At 45.6% G+C, this 17729-nt stretch overlaps 1 long non-coding RNA gene across 1 annotated transcript; it reads left to right on the top strand.

Annotated features, from left to right (window-relative positions):
- Nucleotides 1-203: 203 nt before the first annotated feature.
- Nucleotides 204-2931, top strand: LOC140730076 (uncharacterized). The gene is made up of 3 exons (XR_012099507.1): nt 204-1657; nt 1751-1815; nt 2778-2931. It is a non-coding gene; the product is annotated as an uncharacterized lncRNA (long non-coding RNA).
- Nucleotides 2932-17729: the final 14798 nt, after the last annotated feature.

The following is a 17729-nucleotide window of genomic DNA, read 5'->3' on the forward strand; positions in this document are numbered from 1 at the left end:
ATTTAAATCAGAAGATCAGCACTTTTTTTTCATCAAAATACTTCCTGCAGAAGGATGCTGCAACAAGGTCACCATTAAAAGCATTGTTTGATCATAGTTAGATCTTAATAAGAGAGGGGGTGAGCTTTGGTGTGTCGATATTTAGAATTTGGGAGCTGAAAGTCGGGAGGGGAACTATTGTGAACATTGAGCCTGGAGGTAACAACAGTGAGAATGAAGATATGTTGATGAAATGACAGAGATGACAAAATGAATGAAGGTGTAGGTAGGAAGTGTTTGAAAGAGATTAAAAGCTCATTGTTTGATTTACAACTAATCTGACCACTCTTGTTGGCCAAGTTTATCTCGTACTAATTTGAATGACATTTATCATTTGATAGTGGTATGAAATCTGAGATGTATTGTGATTTCATGGGCATCATGAACAGAAGCTGTTAACCTTTAGTGAAGATTACTGTTAAATTTCCACTAACTGTCCAATACATTGGGCAATTATTAAAGTCTAATGCTCTGACTCTCAGTACATAATAAGTTAGCTGTTACTATGAATACAAAAAAAGCAACTTAAGTCTACAATGCATGGGATTAATGATGAAAAGGCAATAACCAGTAAATAGGGATAAGCCTGGAAATGATAAACTAGTATGTCTTTTGTCAGTCTAGGGCAAACTGTTGGAGAGGTTTCTAAGAAACCAGATTTAAAGCATTTGGAGAAGCATAGTCTGATTGGGGATGGTCAACATATGTTTGTGTGGGCATGTTGTACCTCAGAGGCCTGACTGAATTCTTTGTGGAAGTGACAAAACACATTGCTGAAAGCAGAGCAGTGGACTGGTTTGGTATATATGGATCAGATACTGAGAAGTGATGGATGAACTCAATCAGGAAAGTCTTATGTGGTACACTTTGGAATTGGAATATTATGTTTGGTTCAGGATCCCTCCTTATAAAAATGATGTGAATGCTTTAGAGAGGCTCTAGAAGTGACCATGTAGCAAGTACAGAACTCCGAACACTAGCATGGGTCACCTCACAATGTCTCTCATTTCATTGGCCAACAGATGTACAGCTACAGAAACGGGGAATGTTTACTGCATTCCTCAAAAAGGTTGGAAGCAAAATCAGTAAGTATTTCATTTGAACTTTGAATGAATGAAAATCGACAGCAATGTGAGGATTAAGGATGGACATTTGGGGCAATGGAGATCAGCATCACGACAGGACTGGAGATTTCTGGAATGCACTTGATACTGGGGAATGGATCCACTCTAATGGAGGGTACCTGGAGTTTAGGGAGTGGCGTTCATTGGTTGGTTAAGGGGTTGATAGGGTTCTGTGTGCATGTTTCCTGAGTAAACAGCTCACTGTAAGTTTCACAGAAACGTGGAGAGGGACTGGGATATTTTCACTTCTGGAAGTTTCCAGTGCCTTTTCTACGTTACTGTTACAGGAACTGAACTTCTGTTCAACACAAATCCTCTTTCTCCTTTACACACGGGCATGAAGCTCGCAGCCCATGACTGATGGTAGCAATGTCGGAACATTGTGATGACTCAGATTATCAACGGGTCATTTTTCGATTACAGATCATGCGAGGAAGTTGTAGTATTTGCTCATGTGCTACCGCGGTGTATGCAGCAGCCCAGACAAACTGCAGGTATCTCCCGAAATGCAAGTGTCCGGTTCATCGATTGCAACTTCGAAAAAAACTCTGAATTTGTCAGATAGATAATATTATCTCTTATTTCAGAAACTGCAATCAAACATAAATTAAACAAACCTGGTGTTCCGGCTGAGTGATCCACTGACCCTCCCGTAAGTACTGGAAATTAGCAGCTCCCCCAGCCCAGAGCTGAAAATCTCATTCAAATATTTACCGAATAGTAAATGCGTGGGGAACGCAGCAAGTTATGGGGCAAAGGAAACGGTTATTGGAGGGTGGAATAGCTAGGAACAGAATACTGATAGAGGTCGTTCGAGGGCAAAGCTCATTCAGATGGAAGGCAATGTGGCAAAGTCTGAGGTCATCCACCTTGGATCAAAGAGGAATAACTCCGAGAGCAGCTGTGGGCAATTGACTAGATCGATCACTACCATAGCATTGTTGGTCTGCAGCGTATTATTACACTGATGGGTCTGTGGCCACTCGGCTTACACTTCCCTTCTCATTGCAACTTTCAAACACGTTCCGTTGTGGTGTCCATCCAATCCTCTGAGTGTCAACTGTCCATCCGCTGAGGCTCAACTCCAGAGGGCCCCTAGGGCAGATACTAACCCAATGTTTAACATCGGTGAACTTCCTTCTTGTTCTGTGGAGGTCTTCAAATCAATGCCCGTGCAGTCTGGAAACACCATTCAGAAAGTCTCATTCAGTTTCTCTTCCCTAGTTAATACACAGATTTCTCACTAACGTTACAAGGAAGAATAAATGATTTAATTGCAATACAGAGCTATTATGACGGATTTTGCTGCACGATTTCGGTGTAATAAATGACGCGGTATTCCATACAGGGTGCATGGGACAACGGCACGGGGTAATAGCCCATAACAGATGCAGTAGGCAATTCAGCAATTCAGACAGAAACGAAAGACAAACAGTTTGCTTTGGAAATGCGAGGGGTTGAGCAGCATCTGTGAGAGGAAAGGAATTGCTGGTGTGTCGGTTCTAAACGAGCTATTCGTTGTTTTGATCAGGTCTAATCCAGAACTGTGGGACTCGTTACACAGACTTGGTGTAATACAGATGGGTTAACTGATCTGTTTTGTCTCTGGTGCAGTTTAATCAATCCCGTTCACCTCAGAGAGAAGGACAGCTTAATGAATGCTGAAACTCTGAACTACAACACCGGCTGTCCATCGACGTGTCCAGACAATAAGGAATTGCCGATGATGCTTTAACCAGTGAAATTTCTGCTGCTCAATTGGAAATCTCTGCTCATAGCTCAGTGAGAGTCCGAGACTCCTAATCACCCCAGTTTTCTTCCTCACCTGTGTGCTTATATAATCTAAGTAAAGCAAGTTTAAAAAATGATTAAAAGGTGCATTAAACAATTGTTCCTCTTTTTTTCCCTGAGAATTCGTTGCTACTTTTGGCTCCTGTTATTGATGTTGACAGCTGCACCGGGGTAACTTGTGTCCGTTCCGCCCTGCTGCAGCTTTGGTCTCTCACTGTAATGAGCACCGTCAAAGTGCTGAAGGAACTCACAGGCCAGGCAGCATCTCTGGAAAAGAGTACTGTTGACATTCGAAGGGTCCTTCCAAATGGTCCCTGCCTGTAACGTCGACTGTACTCTTTTCCGTAGATACTGCCTGGTCTGTGTATTCCTCTAACAGGTTGTGTGAGTTGCGTGGATTTCAGAATCAAAATCAGGTTTACTATCACTGCCATGTGTCGTGCAATTCGATAACTTAGTAGCAGCAGTTCAATGCAATACATAATGTAGAAGAAGAAAGATAATTAAGTTAATCAATTACAGTATATTGAACAGATTAGAAATCAAACAAAAACAGAAATGATATATATATTAAAAAAAAGTGAGGTAGTGTTCATGAGCTCAATATCCATTCAGGAATCGGATGGCAGAGGGGAAGATGCTGTTCCTGAATTACTGAGTGTGTGCCTTCAGGCTTCTGTACCCCTACCAGTGAGAAAAGGGCATGCCCTGGGTGCTGGAGGTCCTCAATAATGGACACTGCCTTTCTGAAACAAGGTTCCTTGAAGTTGTCCTGGGTACTTTGTAGGCTAGTCCCTAAGATGGAGCTGACTAAATTTCTGACCCTATGCAGGTTCTTTCAGTCCTGTGCACTAGCGTCCCTCCCCCAGACCAGACAGTGATGCAGTCTGTAAGAATGGTCTCTGCGGTGCATCAATAGAAGTTTTTGATTGTTTTTGTTTACATACCAAATCTCTTCACACTTGTAATGAAGTACAGTTAATGTCTTGCCTTCTTTATAGCTGCATCAATATGTTGGGACTAGGTTAGGTCCTCAGAGATCTTGACACCCAGAAATTTGAAACTGCTCACTCTCTCTACTTCTGATCCCTCTTTGGGGATTGGTATGTCTTCCTTCATCTTGCTCTTCCTGACGTCCACAATCAGCTCTTTTGTCTTAATGATGTTGAGTGTAAGATTGGTGCTGTGACATCACGCAACCAGTTGGCATATACGCCCTCTTGTCTCCATCTAAGATTCTACCAACAATGGTTGTATGATCAGCAAATTAATAGTTGGTATTTGAGCTATGCCCAGACACCCAGTCATGGGTATAGAGAGAGTAGAGCAGTGGGCTAAGCACACACCCAGTGGTGCACTGGGTGCACTGAGGTGCACCAGTGTTGATCGTCAGAGAGGAGCAGATATTATCACCAATCTGCACAGATTGTGGTCTTCTGGTTGGGAAGTCAAGGATCCAATTGCAGAGGGAGGTGCAGAGGCACAGGTTCTGTAACTTCTGGGAATGATGGTGTTCGATGCTGAGCATCATCCTGACATAGTGTTTGTATTGTCCAGATGGTCTCAGGCCATGTGGAGAGCCATTGAGATTGCGTCTGCCATTGAGCTATTTTGGTGATAGGCAAGTTGCAGTGGTCCCGGTCCTCGCTGAGGCAGGAGGTCAGTCTAGTTATAGCCAACCTCTCAAAGCATTTCATCACTGTAGATGTGGGTGCTACTGGGCATAAGTCATTAAAGCAGTTTGTATTATTCTTCTCATGCACTGCTATAATTTTTCCCTTTTTAAAGCAAATGGGAACTTCCACCCGTAGCAATGAAAGTTTGAAAACATCCTTGAATACTCCTACCAGTTGGTTGGCACAGGTTTTCTGAACCTTACCCAGTACTCCGGCGAAACCTTCCGCCATGCGAGGTTTCATTCTCTGTAAAGACAGCCTAACATCGGCCTCCAAGACAGAGATCACAGGGTCATCTGGGGCAGCAGGGAACTTCACAGCTGTAGTTATATTCTCCCTTTCAAATCGGTCATAGAAGGGGTTGAGTTCATCTGGTTGTGAAGCATCACTGCCATTCATGCTATTGGGGTTTGCTTTGTAGGAAGTAATGTCTTGCAAACCCAGCCAGAGTTGTCATACATCCGATGTCCCCTCTAACCTCGTTCAAAATTGTCTGTTTGTTCTTGAAATAGTCCTCTGCAAGTCATACCTGGTTTTCTGGTACAGACTTGGGTCGCCAGCCCTGAATGCCACAGATATAGCCTTCAGCAGATAACGTACCTTCTGGTTAATCCACTGCTTTTGGTTTGGGAATGTATGGCAAGTATTGTGAGGCACACACTCATCCACACAGGTTTTAATGAAGTTGGTAACAACTGCTGCATGCTCATTGAGATTCGTAGATGAATCCCTGAATACAGTCCAGTCCACCGATTCAAAGTAGTCCTGTAATTGTTCCTGTGCATCTCTTGTCCATACCTTCTTGGTCCTCACTGCTGGTACTGCAGCCTTTAGTCTCTGCCTATACTCAGGGAGCAGACACAGAGGCAAGTGATCAGACTTCCTGAAGTGAGGGCATGGAATAGCACGGTAGGCATTCTTGATGGTGGTGTAACAATGGTCCAGTGTGTTGTTTCCTCTGGTATTGTAAGTAATCTGCTGATAGTAACTACTTAGTGATTTTTTCAGACTGGCCTGGTTAAAATCCCACAAAATGATGGTGAAAGCGTTAGGGTGTGGTGTTCCATGCACCTTGATCCCAATGCTCAGACCATCTAAAGCCTGATTGACATTGGCCTGAGGTGGAATGTATACCACTATCAAAATCATCCTGTGGTAGGTAAAATGGATGGCACTTAACTGCTAGATATTCCAGGTCTGGTGAGCAGAATTGGGACAGCACTGATATATTTGAGCAACAAGAGGAGTTGAACCTGAGGCATAATTCTCCACCTCTGCTTTTAAGAGACTCTGTAAACCCGTTGATCGGAATTGCTGCATCCTGTATGGAAGGGGTTAACCAGGATTCTGTGAAAAACAAAGCATCCATGGTCCTAATGTCCCTCTGATTCAGTATACTATCTCAGATCATTGATTTCCTGAATCGGCAGCTTGTCTATTGTTAATAAGCACCATCTATTTATCCCTATTGTCTACATTATCCAGTGGTAGGTAAAATTGATGGCACTTAACTGTGAGATATTCCAGGTCTGGTGAGGAGAATTAGTATATTTGTGCACCAAGAAGAATTGATCATGAGGCATACTACTCCACCTCTGGTTTTGAGAGACTCAGTAGATCTATCCTGATGGTGTAAGTTAAACCCGTCTGTCATGGTCCCCATTGTTAATCCCCTATCTTGCCTCTAATTTCCTTTGATTATGCCTTGATTCCAATCATTAATTTCCCATTTCCTGCTAATTTGCTTGATGACAGCACACTTGGTCTCCATCAAGAACTACAGTATAAGAACCCTGGCTTCACAAGCACTGATTGCCAGTTCATTGGTCTGTTCCCATGTGATAACTTTGTTTCTTGACCGCTTAGAACCATTAGTTCTAAGTTCAGCTCCAGTTTCAAGATATTCCATGAAAACCCCATCTCCATGTTAAGACTCCATATCAGAGCTCCGCATCAAGATTCCCCCACTTTACTGTGCAACGTTCACGTCTGTGCCAGCATCCCAACTCAATCTCCGTGCTTGTGTCCTACACTTGGGTTCGCTTCCTTCGCTCCTTGCAACAGAACAAATTGGCCCCAATGAACCCAGTGGACACGAATCCCCTGCAACAAGCCCTCGCCATCCAGGGCTCCCTACTGGGCCTGCATGATCAGCTGCTCCGGGATGTCATGGAGAACCTCCGTTCCCTGTCAGTGAACGTAAAAAAGGTCAGTGAACAATTTGACCGAGTATCCGCTCATCTTACCCCGTCCACTTCGGGAACACTGTCTGGCCAGCCCGGACGGCCTGTAGTGGCAATGCCCTATGTGTCGACAACATGACTGCTAATAGAGCCGCGCGTACCTGAACCAGAACCCTACACTGGGGATCTGGGGAAGTGCCGGGGTTTCTGCTGCAATGCTCCTTGGTGTTCGAGCAGCAGTCATCCACATACAACACGGACAGATTAAAGTTAGATAACATTATGGGGTTGCTGCGAGGAAGTGCCTTCGTGTGGGCCACAGCGATTTGGGATAGTCAGCCAGAGACCTGCTCTTCGTTCCCTACCTTCATCTCAGAAATGAGGAAGGTTTTTGACCATCCTGTCCACGGTAAAGATGCCGCTAAGCGTATACTCACCCTCCATCAGGGCTCACGCAGTGTTGCTGAATACTCCGTGGAGTTTCGGACGATAGCGGCCGATTTGGGGTGGAATGATGATGCACTCCAGGAGGTATTTCGACAAGGCCTCTGTGACATGGTAAAGGACGATTTGACGGCTAGGGATGACCCTAACAGCCTGGATTCGTTGATTTCCCTAGCCACCAAGCTGGACAACCGACTCTGAGTATGTCAGAAAGAGGGGACTGGTCGTCCTACACCTTTGCTCACTCCACGGCACACTTTACCACCGTCTCCCAGCCCTAGCCTCTCTCTTCCACCTTCTCCTAGAATAGCTCCCAATCAGATCGTTTCCACCACCCTGGGAGAGGAACCAGTGCAGCTGGGATGGAACCATCTTTCTCCCACAGAGCGACTCCGGAGATTAAGAGCAGGGGATTACCTCTATTGTGGTCAGTCTGGCCATTTTTGTGCTACCTGTCCCCTTCGGCCAAAGAAGGAAGGCTCACCAGTAGAAAGGGGGATCCTGGTGAGCCAGACAACATTGCCTTCCGTTCCCAGAAACCGGATGCTGATTCTAGCAATTTTATGTTACAATAAACAATCCCTGCCTCTGTCTGCTCTCGTGGACTCCAGTGCAGAGGGCAATCCTCTGGATGAAGACATAGCTTCCCAAGCCAGAATTCCTGGGGAGCCGCTGAGTGCCCCTCTGGAGGCCCTGGCACTGGACGGCAGACTTCTGGCCCTGGTCACACACTGCACACCACCCCTGTCTCTAATTCTCTCTGAAAATCATTGGGAGCAGGTACAATTTAACTTAATTTTATCCCTTCAACGTCCTATAGTTCTTGGGTATCACTGGTTGGTCCACCATAATCCTCACATCGACTGGTCTACTGGGAAGATAGCCAGCTGGAGCCTGTTCCATCACTCCACTTGTCTACAATCGGCCCTTTCCCCTGTGAAAGTGACCGCGACCTCGTCTGCTGCTGAAATCCCGACCTATCCAAGGTTCCAGCAGAGTACCACGATCTGGGAGAAGTATTCAGCAAACAACAGGCCCTTTCCCTGCCACCACACATCCTTTATGATTGTGCAATCAACCTTCCTCCCAGATCCCCTCTACCCACCAGTCAGCTGTGTAACTTGTCCCGGCCAGAAAAGGAGGCAATGGAGGTGTACTTAAATGAATCTCTCGTGGCGGGCATTATCCAGCCTTCATCCTCCCCTACTGGCACAGGCTTCTTCTTTGGGAAAGAAGGACGGCTCACAGTGCACCTTCATCGACTATCGGGTTCTAAAACATATAACCATAAAGAACAAGTATCCACTGCCCCTCATAAACTCCGCTTTCGAACCACTTCATGGAGCCACCACCTTCTCCAAGTTGGACCTACGAAGCGCCTACCATTTGGTCGGAATAAGGGAGGGAGACGAGTGGAAAATGGCATTCAATACACATCCATGCCACTTTGAATACATGGTCATGCCATTCAGTTTCACCAATGTTCCCGCCATCTTCCAAGGCCTGACTAATGATGTCCCAAGAGACCTTATTAACCATTTTGTGTTTGTTTATCCGGATGACATCCTAATCTTCTCCAGCAGTTTCCAGGAACACACCCATCACGTCCGTCAGGTTCTACAGAGGCTTTGGGAGAACAAATTATGCATTAAAGCTGAGAAGCGTGAGTTCCATGTCCCTTCAGTCAGCTTCTTAGGGTACATCATTGAGAGCGGGCGAGTGAGAGCGGATCCCGAGAGGATCCGGGCAGTAGTGGAGTGTCCAAGACTCACGACACACAAGCAACTCCAGCAATTTCTGGGTTTACGAACTTCTATCGCCAGTTCATCAGGGTTATAGTCGGTTGGTGGCGCCCCTTACCCAACTCACCTCACCTATGACCCCGTTTCACTGGGACCCCCGACGCTGACTCAGCGTACTCAGAGCTGAACAGACGTTTCATGTCAGCTCCCATCCTGGTCCAACCAGACCCCTCTTGTCAATTCATTGTGGAGGTCGACATCTCCGACTCTGGGGTGGGAGCGGTCCTCTCCCAACGTTCAGGCCATAATCTGAAACTTCATCCTTGTACCTTCTTCTCTCACCGGCTGTCCACCGCCGAGCGAAAATACAATGTAGGGAACCAGGAGTTACTGGCGGTCAAATTTGCTTTGGAGGAGTGGAGGCACTGACTGGAGGGAGTGGAACATCCATTTATCATCTGGACTGATCAAAAGAACCTTGCATATATCCAAACCACCAAATGCCTGAATTCCCGCCAGGCCCGTTGGGCACTTATTTTAGTCGGTTCAGATTTACGCTCACCTGTCCTCCGGGCTCCAAGAACAGGAAGCCCGATGCCCTCTCCCATCAATACATTTCCAAGGAGGGCCTTTCCAACCCCGAGACCAACCTTCCGCCATCCTGTGTAGTGGGTGCCCTCACCTGGGAGATCGAGGGCCATTGTCAAAGAGGCTCAATGGACTCAGCCAGACCCAGGCAACGGACCCTCCAATCGCCTCTTTGTGCCCGATTCCATTCAATCTCTTCAGTGGGGGCACAGGTCTCGTTTCGCCTGCCATCCCAGGATCGATCGGTCTCTGTCCCTCGGAAGAGACATTTCTGGTGGCTCTTCATGGATGCTGACACCCGTTCCTTTGTCTCTGCCTGTTCTGTTTGTGCTGGTGGAAAAGCCTCCCACTGACCACTTGCTGGATTGCTCATCCCCTACCTGTTCCGTGCCGCCTTTGGTCACATATTGCGCTGGACTTCGTTATAGGACTATCTGCTTCACATACTCAACGTGGTGGATCGCTTCTTCCAAAGCTGTGCACTTTGTAGCCCTTCCCAAACTCCCTGCAGCTCGTGAAACAGCTGACCTTCTCACCAATCACGTCTTCCACCTTCACGGGATTCCCTCAGACATTATTTCTGACCGGGGCCCCCAATTCATCTCTCAAGTTTGGAGATCATTTTGTCAAGCCCTTGGAGCCTCAGTAAATCTATCGTCCAGCTTTCATCCGCAGACGAACAGGAAAACAGAGTGAGCTAACCGGGATTTGGAAGCAGCACTGCACTGCGTAACCGCCAACAACCCGTCATCCTGGAGCACCCATCTCATTTTGGTACAGTACGACCACAACTCCCTGGTCAGCACCACCACCGGAATGTCTCCCTTTGAATACTCCCTCAGTTACCAACCCCCTCTGTCCTCTGTTCATGAAGATGATATTGCTGTGCCTTCTGTTCAGGCCCATACCCGCTGGTGCCGCAAGATCAGGAAAGACACACGCAGCCCTGCTCCACTCAGAGGACCGCAACCAGGGGATTGCCGATCACCATTGGGTTCCTGCACCTGATTATCAGCCTGGGCAGAAGGTTTGGCTCTCATCTAAAGACATCCCGCTCAAGAATGATCCCAAGAAACTCGCCCCCTACTTCCAGGGACCATTCGAGATTGATGGTATTATCAACCCCTCAGCGGTCTGACTCAAACTGCCCAAATCTATGCACATCCATCCTACATTCCACATTTCCCAATTGAAGCTGGTATCTGTCAACCATTTGTGCCCTCCTGCTGAACATCCTCCACCTGCCCAGATCATTGATGACCACCCAGCGTACACTGTCCGACGATTACTGGATGGGCACCGCTGAGGCAGGGGCCTCCAATATCTGGTCAATTGGGAGGGATATGGCCCAGAGGAACATTTCTGGATTCCCTGCTCCTTCATCTTGGACCATTCCCTCATCCGTGCTTTCCATCGGGGCAATCTGGACTAGCCTGGTGGATCGCCTGGAGGCTCCTGTTGAGGGGAGGGGGGTACTGTCATGGTCCCAATCGTTTATTCCCTACCTTGCTCCTAATTTCTGTTGATTGTGCCAAACTTCTGACCGTTAATTCCCCAATTGCTTCTAATTTGCTTTGATGACGTGGTTTCCATCAAGAGCTGCAGTATAAGAACCCTGGCGTCACAACCACTAGTTGCCAGTTCGTATTTCTGCTTTTGCACATTTTTTAAAATCTATTCAATATACGTAATTGATGTTCCTATATGTTTTATATTATTATTATTATTATTATTATTATTATTATTATTATTATTATTATTATTATTTTCTCTCTCTTCTAGATTATGAATTGCATTGAACTGCCGATGCTAAATTAACAAATTTCACATCACATGACAGTGATAATAAACCTGATTCTGATTCCAATTCTCTGGTAATACACTAATTTAAATTTATCAAAATAATTAAGCTGGTAGCATACACGGCAAATTATTGAATTACCCAAAATGTTTAACCTGAAGTTTTGGACAGGTATATGGAGCTCAGAACAATAGAGGGCTATGGGTAGCCCGAGGTAATTTCTCAGGTAAGGACATATTCGGCACAACTTTGTGGGCCGAAGGGCCTGTATTGTGCTGCAGGTTTTCTATGTTTCTAACTTCCTTTTCAAAGAAGATTTTGATGCAAGGAAATATATAAAATATTTATTTTGAATTTCTTATTTTTACATTGAAGGACCTGCTTATTTTCAACTGACACATTTATCTTAAGAGATATAGAGAGACACAAGCCCTGCTTTGGGTATAGTTTAGAGTTAGGGTATATTGCGAATATTAACTTCACCAGCAGCCAATCTTCAAACATGAATGTGGACTGTCATTTAATTTGAAATGCAGCCCTGGACAATAATTTCCTGGAGCTGTGGACACCAGATGATTGAAAACCCAAACAACGCTGATTAACATTTAATTTGGGTGTCAGTGTGGGTGCGACGAAGGAGGTGTGTGAAAAATATGTGTAATTCAAAGGAAGTATTGTAGATACATTGTAACTACAGAATTGTCCTGGTGTTACCTTTGATCTTTAGCATATTAAATGTCATGTAATATTGGGTTGAAAAGGCCGCTTCCTCCAAGACTGTCTCATTTTGTTGAATAAAATACTTCTGTATGCACGAGACACAAAGTGCTGAGTTCCTCCAGCATTTTGTGTGTGCTGCTTGGACTTCCAGCATCTGCAGATTTTCTCTTGTCTGTATCCATGAGCTTCAGTGTCTCTCTGGTGACTTGGTTCACATGACAACAGACCCTTTGGACCACTGAACCAATGCCAACTACAACCCATTAACATGAATCCTTACTTTAACCCCAAATTTTATTCTGCCTTTTTCGCATCGACTTTCTCCAGTTTCTACCACTTTAGGGACAATTTACAGTGGCCAGTTAACCCACTAAGCAGCATATCTTTGGGGTGTGGGAGGGGGTGGGAATAAGGAGAGCTGCAAACTCTACACAGACAGCTCTGGAGATTGGGATCGAACCCGGTCTCTGGCAAAGCAGTGGCTCTGCCAGCTGCACCACTGTGGCCCCACCAGCTGGCTGGCTTGCCGTTTTAAATGAGCAGACGGTAACTGCATACGTTCCCTGACATCAGTAACGGAGGTGCCATCTTTTTGTTCTCTCCTGACGGGCAGTTTTCTTGGCTTTCCAGCGTGTGTTCATTGCCAGGCACATTGAGGCAAATCTTCTGCTGTTCTTTTCTGTTCTCTTTTGCCTTTACTGCTGTGAGAAAGATGGATGAATTACTCTTGGAAAACACACATTCTTAAATCAGGGCAGTTCCTATAGAAACTATTCCTTTATGACTGCTTCTGTCACTACAGCAAAAAGTTCGATCTTGCTCACAACTTGAGCAACAGGACTGAGACTGAAGGACGGGACCGCTGAGGACACCGAACTTGTGCACTCTGTGAATATGTCTTTTTTCAACTCCACAACACATTCTGATGCCTTCTTTCCTGATGCACAGGTCAGGTCTGCTGATCCTTGTTGCTGATGCCACATTCAAACTTGCCACTAGGAGGTATATGAGACTACTCTGATGCTCCAACAAGCTGTGAGCTACAATCCACTATAATCCACTAGTCCACTAGGATATTGTAGACAATAGGGATAATAACAAGAGAAAATCTGCAGATGCCGGAAATCGACGATCTCAGAGCTAGGGTGTTGAATCAGAGGGACATTAAGACCGAGTGTGTCCTTTGTTTCACAGTGTGCTGGTTAACCCCTTCTGTATCTGATGCAACAATTCCGATCGATGGGTTTACTGTGCACCGTCAGGACAGATCTATAGAGTCTCTCTAAAGCAGATGTGGAGAAGTATGCCTCATGTTCAACTCCTTTTGGTGCACAAGTATATCAGTGCTATCCCAATTCTGCTCACCAAGCCTGGAATTTCTATCAGTGAAGTGCTGTCCATTTTAACAACCACGGGAGATATCGGGGTCATTTTGGTAGCGGTATACATTCCATCTCAGGCTAATGTCAATCAGGCTTTAGATGGTCCGAGCATTGGGTCAAGATGTATGAAACAGCACTTGAAACAGCACAGTCATCAGTCTTGAAAACAGTCACTAAGCAAATACCATTAAACAGATCACTTGCAATACCAGAGGAATCAACACACTGGACTATTGTTACACCACCATCAATAATACCACCTGTGCTATTCCACGCCCGCACTTTGGGAAGTCTGATTACCTGGCTGTCCTTCCACTCCCTGAGTATCGACAGAGACTGATTACTGCAGCACCAGTAGTGAGGAGAAGGGAAGCAAAGGAGCGCTCACAGGACTGTTTTGAATCAGTGGACTGGACAGTATTCAGGGTCATCTACGAAACTCGTTGATCATGCTGCAGTTGTTACCAACTTCATTAAAACCTGTGTGGACGAGTGTGTGCCTGTAAAGTCTTGCCGAACATTCCCAAACCAAAAGCGGTGGATGAACCAGGAGGTACGTTATCTGCTGAAAGCTAGACCTGTGGCATTCAAGGCTGGCAACACAGGTCTGTAGCAGAAAACCAGGTATGACCTGCAGGGGGTTATTTCAAGGGTGAAGAGATGATTTTGAACCGGGTTGGAGGGGACATTGGATGTACAACAACTCTGGCGGGGTTTGCAAGACATTACTTCCTACAAAGCGAAACCCAATAACGTGAATGGCAGCAATGCTTCACTACCGCATGAACTGAACACCTTCTATGCCCGCTTTGAAAGGCAGCATATAGCCCTATTGTACCCAGTGACCCTGTGATCTCTGTCTTGCAGGCCGATGTTAGACTGTTTAAAGACAGTCTAGAGTGAACCCTCACAATGCAGAATGTCCAATGGAGTACCTGGTGAGGCTCTGTAAACTTGTGCCAACCAGTTGGCGGGAGTATTCAAGGACATTTTCAACCTCTCACTGCGACGGGCAGAGTTCCCATTTGCTTCAAAAAGGGAACAATTATACCAGTGCCAAAGAAGAATAATGTGAGCTGCTTTAATAATTATTGGCCAGTAGCACTCACATCTACAGTGATGAAATGTTTTGAGAGGTTGGTCATGACTAGACTGAACTCCTGCCTCAGCGAGGACCGGGAGCCACTGCAATTTGCCTATCAGCAAAATTGTCAATGGCAGAGGCAATCTCAATGGCTCTTCACGTGGACTGAGATCACCCGGACAATACAAACACCTATGTCAGGATACTATTCATCGGCTATAGCTCAGCATTGAACACCATCATTCCCAGAAGTTACAGAACCTGGAACTCTGTACCTCCCTCTGCAATTGGATCCTCAACTTCCTGACTGGAAGATCAAAATCTGTGCAGATTGGCAGTAAGATATCCTTCTCACTGACGATCAACACTTGTGCAACTCAGGGATGTGTACTTACCCACTGCTCTACTCTTTATATACACATGACTGTGTGCTTAGGCATAGCTCAAATACCATCTATAAATTTGCTGATCATACAACCATTTTTGGTAGAACCTTGGATGGAGACGAGAGGGTGTATATGCCAACTGGTGGAGTGGTGTCGCAACAACAACCTTGCACTCAGCATCAGTAAGACAAAAGAGCTGATTGTGGACTTCAGGAAGGGCAAGATGAAGGAACACATACCAATCCTCATAGAGGGATCAGAAGTGGAGAGAGTGAGCAGTTTCAAGTTCCTGTGTGTCAAGATCTCAGAGGACCTAATCTGGGGTCCCAACATATTGATGCAGCTATAAAGAAGGCAAGACATCAACTGTACTTCATTAGAAGTCAAAGAGATTTGTTATGTAAACAAAAATAATCAAAAACTTCTATAGATGTACCGCAGAGAGCATTCTTACAGACTGTATCATTGTTGGGTCTGGGGGGGGGGGGTTGTGGGGTGGGGGGCTACTGCACAGGACTGAAAGAAGCTGCAGAGGGTCATAAATTTAATCTTTTCCATCTTGGGTACTAGCCCACAAAGTATCCAGGACATCTTCAGAGAGCCATGTCTCAGACAGCATCCATTATTGAGGACTTACGCATGCACTTTTCACACTGTTATGGTCAGGTAGGGGTACAGAAGCCTGAAGGCACACACTCAGCGATTCAGGAACAGCTTCTTCCCTTCTGCCATCCGATTCCTAAATGGACATTGAACCGGTAAACACCACCTCACTCTTTTAACATATATTATTTCTGTGTTTGTACGATTTGTAATCTATTCAGTATACGCATACTGTGATTGATTAATTTCTTCTTCTATAGTATGTACTGCATTGAACTGCTGCTACTAAGGTAACAAATTCCCCGACACATGCCGGTGATAATAAACTTGATTATGATTCTGAAGTCCACGCAACACACACAAACTGTTAGAGGAATACACAGACCAGGCAGCATCTACGGAAAAGAGTACAGTCGACGTTACAGGCAGGGACCATTTGGAAGGACCCTTCGAATGTCAACAGTACTCTTTTCCAGAGATGCTGCCTGGCCTGTGAGATCCTCCAGCACTTTGACGGTGCTCATTACAGTGAGAGACCAAAGCTGCAGCAGGGCGGAACGGACACAAGTTACCCCGGTGCAGCTGGCAACGTCAATAACAGGAGCCAAAAGAAGCAACGAATTCTCAGGGAAAAAAATGGGGAACAATTGTTTAATGCACTTATTTTTAAATTATTTTTAAATTGCTTTGCTTAGATTATATAAGCACACAGGTAAGGAAGAAAGCTGAGGTGATTAGGAATCTCGGACTCGCACTGAGCCATGAGCAGAGATTTCCAACTGAGCAGCAGAAATTTCACTTGTTAAAGCATCACCGGCGAGTTCCTATTGACATCACATGTAGATTAACAGCTGCTGTTGTAGCTCAGAGTTTCAGAATCCATTCTCTCCGAAGTGAATGGGGTCAATTAAACTGCGACAGAGACAAAACAGATGAGTTAACCCTCCTATTGCATTTTTGTTCTGTATTACACCAGGTCTGTGTAATGAGTCCCACAGTCCTGTATTACACCGGGTCCGCGGAACGAGTCCCACAGTCCTGTATTACACCAGGTCTGTGTAATGAGTCCCACAGTCCTGTATTACACCGGGTCCGCGGAACGAGTCCCACAGTCCTGTATTACACCAGGTCTGTGTAATGAGTCCCACAGTCCTGTATTACACCGGGTCCGCGGAACGAGTCCCACAGTCCTGTATTACACCAGGTCTGTATAATGAGTCCTACCGCTCTGTATTACACCACAACGGAACGTGTTTGAAAGTTGCAATGAGAAGGGAAGTGTAAGCCGAGTAGCCACAGACCCATCAGTGTAATAATACGCTGCAGACCAACAATGCTATGGTCGTGATCGATCTAGTCAATTGCCCACAGCTGCTCTCAGAGTTATTCCTCTTTGATCCAAGGTGGATGACCTCAGACTTTGTCACATTGCCTTCCATCTGAATGAGCTTTGCCTACGAACGACCTCTATCAGTGTTCTGTTCCTACCTATTCCACCCTCCAATAACCGTTTCCTTTGCCCCATAACTTGCTGCGTTCCCCACGCATTTACCCTTCGGTAAATATTTGAATGAGATTTTCAGTTCTGGGCTGGGGGAGCTGCAGATGTCCACTGCTTACGAGAGGGTCAGTAGATCACTCAGTCGGAGCACCAGGTTTGTTTAATTGTTCTTTGATTGCAGTTTCTGAAATAAGAGATAATATTATCTGTCTGACAAATTCAGTTTAGAGATTTTTTCGAAGTTGCAGTTTCTTTAATCGATGAGGTGGACACCTACATTTCTTGAGATACCTCCAGTTTGTCTGGACTACCTTATACTGCGCGGTAGCATATGAGCAAATATTACAACTTCCTCGCGTGATCTCGAATCGAAAAATGACCCGCTGATAATCTGAGTCATCACAAGGTTCCGACATTGCTACCGTCAGTCACGGACTGAGGACTTTATGCCCGTGTGTAAAGGAGAAAGATTTGAGTTGAACAGGAGTTCAGTTCCTGTAACAGTAACATAGAAAAGGCACTGGAAACTTCCAGAAGTGAAAACATCCCAGTTCCCATGATAACGTTACCAATGTCTCCTCTCCATGTTTCTGTGAAACTTACAGTGGGCTCATTACTCAGACAACATGCACACAGAACCCTATCACCCATCAGCCAAAGAACAC

The sequence above is a fragment of the Hemitrygon akajei genome, chromosome 7 (assembly GCF_048418815.1).
Source record: "Hemitrygon akajei chromosome 7, sHemAka1.3, whole genome shotgun sequence".
Taxonomy (NCBI): Eukaryota; Metazoa; Chordata; class Chondrichthyes; order Myliobatiformes; family Dasyatidae; genus Hemitrygon; species Hemitrygon akajei.